General features: G+C 37.3%; 2 pseudogenes; one reads left to right on the top strand and one right to left on the bottom strand.

Annotated features, from left to right (window-relative positions):
* The first annotated feature begins 627 nt into the window (after positions 1-627).
* Positions 628-3,340, top strand: LOC149180559 (lysine histidine transporter-like 8; annotated as a pseudogene).
* A 1,481-nt stretch (positions 3,341-4,821) lies between these two features.
* LOC149180558 (protein CLMP1-like) overlaps positions 4,822-12,277 on the bottom strand; it is a 91,836-nt pseudogene continuing 84,380 nt past the window's right edge.

Below are 12,277 nucleotides of genomic sequence, written 5' to 3'. Positions count from 1 at the left end.
GATGCCATTGATTTCTCTCCATGGAGACCATAGGTGTCCAGGCTCACATGATCTCCATAACAAGAAAATACAACCATATAGAATTAGTAATAATCTGGGCCTCTGGACTTGCACGTTTGTCGCACCTGGAAGGCGTAGCAGGAGCTCATACTATCATTACTATTTGATTGCACACAAATATCTATAAGATATACCATAAAAAATTACTTACAACAACCATGGGGTTCCAACTTCCCAGTATAAGATATGGTAGATGGGATAGCATTTTGGGGCTCATGGGTTCATGCATCTTTTTCATCATTTGTATATCTTTTTCATTGTTTTGAGCACATTTATATTGATGGAAATGTATTGTGTTTTAGTACTCGATGATAGTGGAGTTGCACGTACGAAGTAGGAAGAGGAGAATCTCATGAAAAAAGATGTATAGTGAGGTGAAGAATGTGGGTAACATGTGTTTGTATACTCAATTAGTTTTCTACGTTGGATATGACGTTTACTTGGGGGTTGTTTTATTGTTATGAGAATGGGAACAGAGCACATAAAATTTAAGGAAGAAGAAAATTCATCTGAGGATTCCATGAGGAGCTTCAGGTTGCAAGTGCCTTTTGAGACTATTGAGGAATCATGGGGAGAACGAGAACTGGTTTCAATACACCCACGCCCATGGGTGCCACTCCCCATTTCACCCCTATTGCTCAATCTCGCCAACACCATGTTTCTAGCAATTCTCCTTCTCGTGTTGTTACCCCTAGGAAGATATCCCCCAAATATTCTTAGACACCTGCCAACACTTTCCCTCCTTCATCCTTGGTGTCTCCTTCTATGCTTAGGTCCCCTCAGCTCAAGGCTCCTAGGACTCCAAGGACACCATGGACTCCTTCCCTTATCTCTCCCAGGTTTTTGAGCCACATTGGGACTCCCAAGAGAAGGGTTTTGACCAATATGAAGACCTATATAGAGGAGGTTGGGCACCTCACCAAGCTCAATCCTCAAGATGTGTGGCTCCCCATCATAGACTCTAGGAATGGGAACGCTTACTATGTAGTGTTTCATAATCTCAATGCAGGGATTGGGTTTCAGGCCTTGATTCTACCAATGGATTTTACCTTCTTGGGATGGTATGTAGGATGTTCTTGATTTCTCTATTTTTTTCTTTCATGTTTCAATGTTTTTTTTTTGACAAAATTGATTTTTAGGTCCATCAAAATATGATCTAATGTTAGATCACATGGATGTATTTTGTAAAATAATTTGAAGTGATTTTAGATTCATATTGACCCTAATATGTTATACTTCAAAAATGATCAAATTCCTCAGGTTAGCAATCTCAAAGTTTTCACACCCACTTGGTGTGATTAAATCATATTGATACTGCTATATCTAACTAGGTTGTAGAATGTGCCTATGTAGAATGTGTTAGTTCAAAGGAATGTAATGGATAAATACATGGGTTTCCTCTGTAGAATGTGTCTCAGTCCAATGGAGTGCAATGGATAAAAATGTGGGTTGTTGTGAGTTTGTTTCTTCTACAACCATTGTTTTCATTTTCATTTTATTTTTTCTTTGATATTTGTACTGTGACATTTGTTGATAATTGTACTATGACTTAGAACTAATTTCTATTATTTTTACATTTAAATAGATCTATCTAAACTCCATAATTCTAGATCTGTTCAAATAAATATTGTATTTTTAAAAATAACAATTTTTATGTTTTTGCACCCACTTGATGGAGTTAAATAGTCATTTAAGCTATTGGGATTCAAAATCATTGATATTATTACCTATTCCTTGGCTTCAGAATGCTTGTTTAAGAGATATGAATATAGAAGTGTGTTGGTGTGGGTTTATTCCTTCTGCAACATTGTTGTGTTTTGTACTTTGTTTCCCAAATTCCAAATTTGTTCAAATAAATATTAAACTCCTAAAAGTTACAATTTTTATGTTTTTAATTCTTAAAGGTAACAATTTTTATGTTTTTTCACCCACTTGATGGGGTTAAATAGTCCTTTAACCTGTTGGGATTCAAAATCACTGATATTACTACCTCTACCTTGGTTTTAGAATGTGCCTCTTAGAGCTATGAATACAGAAGTGTGTTGTTGTGGGTTTATTCCTTCTACAACTTTGTTGTGATTTGTACTTTCTTGTCCATGAATATAAACAGGAGTTGGGGAATAATATGTCTGACCATAGTATACATGTGGAAACTCTACACTTTGTGGGTTCTTATCATGCTTCATGAAGATGTTCCTAGGAAATGCTACAACAAATATGTGGAGATTGCACACGTTGTATTTGGTAGCAATAACGTATACGTTTTGCAATTGTAATATTGATATCTAGTTTTCTTTATTACTAAGCTTAAGCTACATGTCTATTTCAGTTGGATATCAAAATGTGGATTGCTATCTCTAATGAAAAGTCCATACAATCTTTAGTTTTAGGTATAAACATATGAGTTTAGATATATTTGTTGTAGACCTAGTAAATTCAAGTATGTATTAATGTTAGATATAATAATCCTATATGGAAGGATTGTATGGATGTCAAGTCTTTAAACATTGTAGGGGGGAGGCTTGGTGTCGGGTTGACTTTGTTTCCAACTGTTTATCTATCAGTTGAGATGGAAACTGCCCTGATACCGATTGGTGGAGAAATAATGAATTTGGTTTTTCAAATATTTTTTGGCCCAACTTGTGGATCCAATCCACTTACTACAGTGGAATGATATTTGTTTTTTGTGTCCATTTACTATAGTGGAATGATATTTTCTTTTTTTATCCCTTTGCATTATTTTTTCCTAGCTGCCTAATCATAACTCCATTGCAAGACTCTACCTTATAGGTGTTATAACAAAAATTACCTAATACACTATGGTCTAAGGTTTGTCCACAAGAAAACCTAGACACTTGGGCATATCTTATGAAAACCTAAAGTCCAAGATGGATACTACAACAACAAAATTATTACTTTGACTTCAAGGGTCACAATATTTCTCTAGAAATATAGGTATTGTGCTTTTGTAGCAACATAGACTTGTGTTTCCTTATGATTTCTTATCTTTGTCTATATTGTCTAGAGAAGGTTACATGTTGATAGCTTACCTTATCAATGATCTTTCTTTCCTATGAGATTGAATAGGAAGTTGTATCTGAGAATGCAGGCTACTATGCCATCTAGTCTCAAGCATCTTGCCTCTATACCAATGTGGAGAGGAGCAAAGGTTTCTTATTTACTTGTGGTCATGTGCATGTTCACCATTGCAATTGGAGGTTATTGGGCTTATGGATATTTTGTAAGTATCGATCACTTGCCTTCTCAAACTTGTATTTGAGTAAAATCATAAATTCTCTAACTTTTTATATCTTATTGATCTGTTTTATGGCAGTAACTCTCATGATGCTAATTTGTTTCTTCATATTTTGGTTGGTCTCATAATATTCTCGTTCATATCATTGTTCATAAACAACACAATCTTTCACCATTATGAAGTATCATGAACTTACTTTAACTAGTATCATTTTGGAATTATACATTTGTTACTTAATGGATCCTCTTCTATAACCATATTTAACTTGTATGTAGTTTGCACTTCTTGTGAGATGAACAACAAAAATACAACCATGTTCAAGAAAACCATGTTTGAAGTTGTTTCCTTGGTAATTGAGGAATTTGGTTCACTTAACCTAGGTGTAATTTAGGTTGAGGCTTCTTGCATTGATATTGTGGTCAATAGTTGATGAATACACCTTCTTTATCAAACTAGACACATAAGATTCCTATGATCTGACTCCATTCTATGTGCAGATCCTCTGCCTGACAATGTTACTTCTCTAGTTTTGTTGGGCATATTACAGTCATAGGTCTCTCTGTCATGTGATTTTTTTTTTTTTTAACTGTAAGAGTGTCCTAAAGAATTGTATCCCAATGCCTCCCTTATTTTATTTTAGTTGTAACACAGTCTTCTTCACTTTTATCAGTGGTTAGGTTGTTCTAATCTTTATGAGTTTTCCATTTAACTTAGACAAGCAAATGTAGGTTGTTCTAATATTTATGAGTTTTTTATTTAACTTAGAATAGCTTTGAAGCATGTTACACCAACCAAATAAATAAGTCATGCCTTCATTGGGTTCTTGCTAGATTTTGTGTCTTTTATGGCTTGATTTCTCTCTTCATTGTGGTTGCACTTCCCTTTATGTTTAGCCTTGTGGGTCTCTTAGGAGGTTTGAATCTACTAGTGACTTTTGCATACCTAAGTTTTTATTCGGGTTTGTATTAAGAAATTTTTAAAAGAGCTAACAAAATTTTAAAATATTGGTGTCTTGGGGTTCTTGATGATGCTATGTAGGGTAAAATTAAATATTACAAATCATGTGAAGGGAAGTTTAAATATAAAACCATCATAAAAAAATTCACTGATGGGCAGGGGGGCCATCAAATTTAACCCCTGACCCTATGCATTGTGAAAAAACCACACTGATAGGACATTTTCCAAGTGTTAGAATATTCCTTGGAACAATTATTCCAACTTGTGATGTCTTATTAGACTGCCTTCCAGACTTTGATACTCTGTCTCAGGCCTGCAGGATTTTATGATTATGACCAATGTTATTGTAAAACCCTGTAATATGTTTCATTCAGAACGATTTGACATTTTTTGCCTATATAAATACTAAAGAATTTATCTTTTTCATTTTTTTTATACATGTCAAAATGGTAAGTCAAAGGAGATGTTCCTTAGAATTTTTTAAACTTTATCGAATAGTCTCTTCTCTATTTCCATCCTTCAGTCTCTTCTCTCGCAACATATGGATTTCAAATTTCTGTTTTGACATCAATTCCTTCTTGATTTGTTGCATTAGATGAATGATTCTTCAACACAGTTTCAATATCAGTAGAAGAAGCTCCAACAAGCTTAAACCTCTCAACAACAACATCCAGGTGCTCTTTCCATGTTGGATCTTCCAATCTGAACTCCACTTGTGAGCATTCAAAAAGCATGTTCCCAAAATAGATGGATATGAGATCTCATTACAGTATCTTGTTCTGCTGCTTTAGCAGTGGATGCTTCTATCTCCTCAGTAGAATCTCCATCAACCCTAGCCAGTTTCTTTTTTCTTTTTCAGGATCTCATCCTTCTTGGTTGCAGATGGATCTTTTAACTCATTTTGGCACTGCTCTTCTAGCTTCTCCCACATTTCAGTTGCAGTCTACATCTTCTCCTTTGCACTATTGAAAATTTGGATAGTTTATGAAGAATCCCATGTACCAAGATCAACCTTGCTAGCCAAAGCAATAGATCATCGAAGTTTTTCACTTTCAAAATATTGTTGACCCAGTGCAAGCAATCCCTCATAGAAGTTAGGTTTTATCCTCAAATATTCCTCATACTTTTTTCTAGCTTGGGAGTATTGATCTTAGACCCAGTCATATGTAGTTTGAAGTTGTGTCGTAACCAGTTCCTTTGAAGGATTTTCATCCAAAGGAATCTGCTTCCTAGCTGCACACATATGGACATTTCCCAAATTGAAGAATGAAAAATCTATACCACCTCCTGGAACTTGCATGCTTCCATCTCAAAGAGGTGTTGGGCTTCTTCACTGGTCACAATTTCCTCCAATGCCTCAGAGCATAACTCCATTCCTAGCTCATGCAGATCCAAGTGAGCATTTGGATCAATGCCTACATGTGTGTGAAACAACTGAGCAAATTCAAATAGCCAATCATCAATTTCAACTTCTTTTCCTTCAATCTCATCCCCATTTTTGTCTTTACAAGTTTCCTCCAAGGATACCTACTTATTAGGTTCTTTTCTCAAGTCTTCTACTATGCTACCATTGCTTTCTCCTGATGAACCAGAAGCATTCTCCTCTACTTTAACATCCTCTTCTTGAACTCCATATACTAGAGGTTCCTCCTCTTCTTCAATCAATGGCTCCTACTCAGGATTCACCTCGACCACATACAACCTCAAAGGATCATTTGAAAAACTTTGATTAGAAATGATTTCTTTGTCATTCAAGCCCCTGTTTGCAGAGGAGTCTGTGTTTGAGTCCCTGTCCTTTTTTTCTCAGCAAGCTGAGCTGCAACAACTTCTGCCAATCTAAGCTCTTCTGTAGTTGTAATAGTCACAAGATCCCCATCCAAATCCTTGTATTTTATTAAAACTACCTTGGACAAGGAGAACTATTTCCTCACTATTTCTCTCAACTCCTTAAATTTGCATTTGTCTGGCATTCGACTAAGCCTTATATCATGGTCAAAAATAAGTTTCAATGGCCTCCATTGAATTTCTTCCTATGCTTTATTCATAGTTTGATGGGCATGTTTAACCTCGTGACCTTGAGAACCATTATATTCTGTGGATATTACTCTGGAAGATGCCCTGGAAGATTCCAAGACCAAGGTCTTTTGTGGTGAAGAAGACCCTTTGGAATACATTGGCAAAGGAGGTTCCTACAAAGGGGGCCCATTGGATTGATTACTCAAGTTATCACCAGGAAGCCTCTCCTGTTTATTTTTCTTCTTTGGCATAGGTCTAGCAGGTAAACAAGGCCCCATACCGCCAACAGGAGTTCCTCGAACTATTGATGCCCCCACGACTACAGGAGAAGTCCCTGAATAGGCAGGCACCGTGGGCCTATTTTTCAGGTCTTGTTGAGCATCTTTCTTGTTCCCAAGAGAAAGACGTAACCTTTTGACAAGTTCCAAGCCATCCTGGTGATTCACATCAACCTATAGAAGGGCCTGCACATCTTGCATGGCTAATTCTAGCCTGCCCATAGCCTCATATGCCTGTGCCCTTCTAAAAAGAGCCTTGCTGAAACGAGGGTGCACTTCAAGAGCAAGTGTACATTCATTAACAACACTTTCATACTGAACAGGCTTCATCTGCATCAGGCATGTTGCTTGGTTTCTGTGGAAGATGGCACGGTCCAGGTGATTCCTACGATAAGATTGAGAGCCTTTTCATACTGTTCCAAAGCGTCCACATAGTCTCTATTTTGGAATCTCTTGTTTCCTTCCTCTTTGAGCTTGTGTTCCCTTTTGAGGAAGAGCGATGGATCAAGATCCACTTTACTTCCAGTGACTACTCCAGATTTCTCAGCAGTAGAAATTTCCCCTGTGCCTTTATTTTTCCTCCCCCTAGACTTTCCCATGACAACTTCCTAGCAAAGAGAAAGATATCCCAACCAATAATGTGAACCAGTCTTAGATTATATTTTCTCTCTATACTGGATAATGCCTCATAGGTCTTTCTTTCTATGCCCAATAATGTTTTTTTAGTCGAACCCAATTGAGCTAAATTCCCCGAAACTTCACAATTTCTGAAGATATGGATCTATACTTTCATTCCATCACTAGATACTTTTATGAACTACTATTTCCTCCACAGACTGGTTTCAACTGGGCATAGATCAGGGTGTACAATCCCGACAATGGAGACCCTGTCCAGACTTCTAACTAGTTTCAACCATTAATTTCCTCTCTAACCTATCCACTATTGAGTGAAAGCCAATCTTGGCGAACTTACAAATCTTAATGCTAATGTGCATGCCATTCTAAATTACAGATACAAACTATACATAAAAGATGCAACTAATCAAGTTTGAATTTTGATCACGACCCATCATAGAATGCAAATGAATCCAAATCTGTTGGAGTTGTAAGTCATCTTGAACTAAGATGTAATTCCACTGGATAATGCATACTGAAATACAATTTTTGCAGAGAAGAGTACCATTCATTTTTGTTAAAAAGCCTCTACATTTCATTCTAACGATGAAAATGTTATTAGGAATTTTCAACTTATTTGCAAGTATAATATTATATTGAAATAGGTAAGATCATCTCTTGCAAAATTTACCATGATAAATGCTAAACATAACCATATGAAGGTCATCTCAATATGAAGCGGGATAGGAAGGCTTGTACAATTATGCCAAACAAAGGTTTGAACAAAATCCAATCCCATTCAATGTCCGTTGGCACCCAAAATTTAAACATGTGGAGATGAGCCTCATTAAACTTACAAAAATAGTTCACACAACCAATATTCTAAAATTATCTCGTGTGGGTTGTGGTTGAGTGCTACATCACTTTGTATATTTTTCTTAGTTAGTGCACATAATTGGAGTTGCAGACTTTCAAGATATGGTGAGGTGTTTGGATTCAAAACATCTAGTTAGTTGAATCCCAACAATATACAAAATGCCTTCAAGACATTTGTTATATGTGAAAGGTCTCTCAACTTAGATCTTTCAAAAAATTGGATAACATGCCAAAATTTGATATTTTCATTCATAGTAGAATGTTCATTTCGATACATATTATTGAGCTCTCAATAAAAATATGTTCCAATTCAGAACTAGAGATAGGAAAAATACAAATAGGAGCTTAGAAATGAGAGAGGTGATATTTGGAAACATAATTCCTTCCATTGTTAATTTGATTGTTCTGAAGAGGCCTAGAATTGCTGCTAAGAGAGCTGAAGCTCTATACCTTATATATATATCCTATACTAATTTGTCATTTCAGTTTCTTTGTTTTTTTTTGTATATAATGTTGATTGACACAAGCGTAGAATCAGCCAAAGGTCAAATTCATACACTATAAACTGAGTCAATTATTGAATATTTAGCAATAGATATTTGGAGCTATCTGCTCTCAATGAGGTAGTTATTGTGAAGAAAATTAATTACAGTAGAGGAGAGGTATATTGTGGATGTGTGTAAATGATGCATGTCTTCAGTGTTGAGAAATGCAGCCTGAGCAAGAACATCTTGCATAGGTTTCAGTGTGAACATGTGGGAAATGGTTCAAGACACTTCACTGGTGCCCACCTTGGAAAAGTGGTCATTAATTCCATCTTGTAATTTCACTTGAAAAATAAAAGAAAAGTGAAAGTCTAATATTTTGAAGATTTAGGGATTTAAATGAAATGTCAAACCGACTCCAAGGATGCAAGGAAATGTTGAACTTCCTAATTACACAGCAGTTGAGGCCTATCAAAGGCAACATGAGGTTTTAGCCCAGGTATCCTTTTAATTTATAAGATGCTTTCACAACTCTGAAAGTCGTTCGTGTTTCAAGATATCTACTTTTGTACATTTGTTTGGGGAGGTAGCTTTGACTAATTTTATCAAATAGAATACATGATTTTGTTCTTGTAAGAATTTCCAATGGTTTGGGTGATGATTTGGATATTTTCTCAAAGCATTTCTCACTACTTGAGTTTGTTTTCACATTCAATTTTCAAATTCTCTTCTAGATTTTCTAAAATTGTTGTGGTTATACTAATAGTGGGAATGTAGACTAGATTGTTAGACGAGGGTTTGTCACTATGTATGGTATTGTGACATTGCTATATGGATTTTTATTGAAACATTTATCATTTGAATTTTTATAAATGGGTAGGTTGTGCTCAGGGCAATAATATTCCTACTCCTTTTATGACATTTAACCAAACTGGATTTCCATCAGAGATTCTTCAAGAGGTAAGATTGTCTACTTTCTCATGCTTTCTATTGCATTTGAGAAATTTGTAGGTTAATTGTGTCTCTTCTCTCCTATACCTGAGTTACATTATTATTTATCTTGCTTTCTGCAATTATTATTAGCAGCTTTGTTTTTATGTGAGAAACATCACAGTTACTTGTTAACTAGGATGACAAGTTACGATCCAGAATCTGTTTAGTGCCAAAATCACTTGTTTTTTATCCATTGTACTTGTTGCAGGTACGACATTTTCTCTAGAGAGGAGCATATGTTTTAGATTGTATTTCTATACAACAGAAACACTTCTCCCTTGCTTGGCCTTCATGTAGCTGGGGCCTGTTTGCTGGGGATCATTGTCTCAGGGTGGATTTCAAGTCACAGGATGGGTGCATGACTGCCAATGTTTTTGGGCTAGCAATATATCTTGTGAAGAATCCCAATGTGTTTGTCACAAGTTGCTTCAACAAGAAACCATGTGCATTGGAAATGCTTCTTCTTTGTTATTGATATGTTCAGTTTTGTGATGTTTTTGGATACACTGATTAATGGGATTGTGTTGTGGGGAAAAATGCCTATGCAGGACGATCCTATCCACCTAAGGTGTGACAGTACCTTAGCAACAAACGAATACAGCTACTTCGGTTTCTTCCTTTATGAAATGTGAAAGAGAGGAGATTGGTAGACTTACCGTTATCTTCCGGTTGTCCCTCGATCTAAATCCTCTCCCCTTTGCGTGTCCACAGCTACTTGCCTCCTCGCTTTGCTCAAGAGAGCAGCTACTTGATTCCCACGAGATCACAAGAGAACAACTACCTGTGACAAGAGAACTGTTGTGGGGAAAAGTATCCGACTCGGAATGACCCTATCCCTACTCTAAGGGCGATAGTTCCTTAGCAACAACTGAAAGTAAAGCTTTGATATTTTCCTTTATGAAAGTACAGAGAAGGAAGAAAAGATTGACCAACCGATATCCTTCGCTTTTGTCGATCTTGTCTTCTCTCTTCGTCCCTTGCTCCCAGCTCCTTGTTCCCTTGCCGGCCCAGCTACACAAAGATCCTGCACAAACAAGAGAGGGAAACTACAAGAAACATGTACTCATAACTGATGCATGGATTAGAGTGAATCAGATATACAAGTAAATACAATACATCAATGCAATACAAGTATATAGGAGAACATTCAAAGCTTTATTGATAGAAGTAAAAGGTTCTGAGAAGGTTACAACCATCAATGGCTCCAATCCAGCAGCACCTCCCCAGCAGCAAGAAATCTCCTCTTCACCTCTATAAAAGCAATCACCCAATAGCTCTAACTGTAAACCAACAGCACTTCCTTGCTTTGCACAAAATTCCAGCCTCTTTTAGACCTCATAGAAGAGCTCTATATATAGGAGAGAAGAAGAGAGGATGAGTCAGCTTGAGACTGACATAAAGCTGCCTTGTGTCCTCTCCTTCTTCAGTTAAACTTCAGTTCTTGAGTCCACTTGGAGATCCTTGCTTACACATGGAGATCAAGTACCTCTTACTCATCACAGGGCGAATCCCTTGAACCAAGTGTCAGTTTGGAAGCTTCCTGGGCAGTTGACACCTTGCAGAATGACTGTGCCACTTGGCCAATCTCGCCCAGCGCAGGTAGCCTTCATTGGATTTGACTTTCAGCGCAGGTACAAGGAGGAGCAGTTGACATTCAGCGCAGATGCTCAGTGGAGCAGCTGACATGATCCAAAAATAGCCTGTTTTTGAGTGTTTTCAGGTGGAGAACTGATAGGAAGTGCTGTGGTTTGCTGACCTTGTTCCTCTAGGGGTAAGAACAACATGTTTAGGGACTTTGGATCCCTGTAATTATCGACATTTCATGCTCCATGCTGCGAGGCACAAAAATGTCTATAACAGTTGCCCCCTAAAGTATGAGGCCGTTTATCGGGTGAAATGCTTTATCCAGAGGGTCCGAAGTTCATTCAAGTGCTGAGAGGTGCCCTGTAATACAATACAATACAATACATTATTTTTCATTCTGTTTTCATGATCTAGCTGAGGCGGGCATTCCCATGCTCAGCTTTATAAATACATTTTGGTACATAGAACAGACGATCGTCTGATGGTAGACTGATAATTCTCTGCTGAAATTATCATCCTTTGAGTAGGATGATCATCTGCTGCAATGATGTACATGACAAATGCTTTTATATTTCCTGAATATGTATCGCAGCCCGGATGGATGAAACTAGATCCGGGGTCTTCAAACTCGTTCGATCTTCACTCTAAGTACAAGTCGATCCATGTGAGAATTTCGCTGAAGTCGAACATGGAAAGACATCGCTTGATTACCGGTCAATGATGAAAACCGTTAACAAGCGCGAGAGGAATCACCGATAATGATAATGACCCTCAAGGTACTGCAGTACAATTCACGTGGCGTGAATAAAAGGACTTGGCGTCGAACGCCACGCAAAATCTTCTGGTCGAAGGTCATTGATGTATACCTGTCGCCGGAAGTGAGAAACTTGCCATTGAGGCATGCAAGATTCAAAGTACTGATGGGGTTGTTCCTAGATCAACTTCTTGGATAATGAGCTGAAGTCGACAAGAAGCGATCCGTCAAAGGAGGGCCTTAATGAATCCCACATCAATGACACGGAACGGAGCTAATGATTTTAGTGGAGGTGAAAACAAACTGTGACACATGATTCAGGGTGGCGATCATGAATGGATGAAGGATAATGTATGGCAGTGGATGGGACACGGTTGACACTTTCAGAATGACCTCTCTTGAA

The sequence above is a fragment of the Pinus tabuliformis genome, chromosome 3_2 (assembly GCF_031772625.1).
Source record: "Pinus tabuliformis cultivar Carrire ecotype Pingquan chromosome 3_2, CPIR1, whole genome shotgun sequence".
NCBI lineage: Eukaryota > Viridiplantae > Streptophyta > Pinopsida > Pinales > Pinaceae > Pinus > Pinus tabuliformis.
Note: the sequence above shows the minus strand (reverse complement) of the source record. Positions and strands in the feature narration are given on the sequence as shown.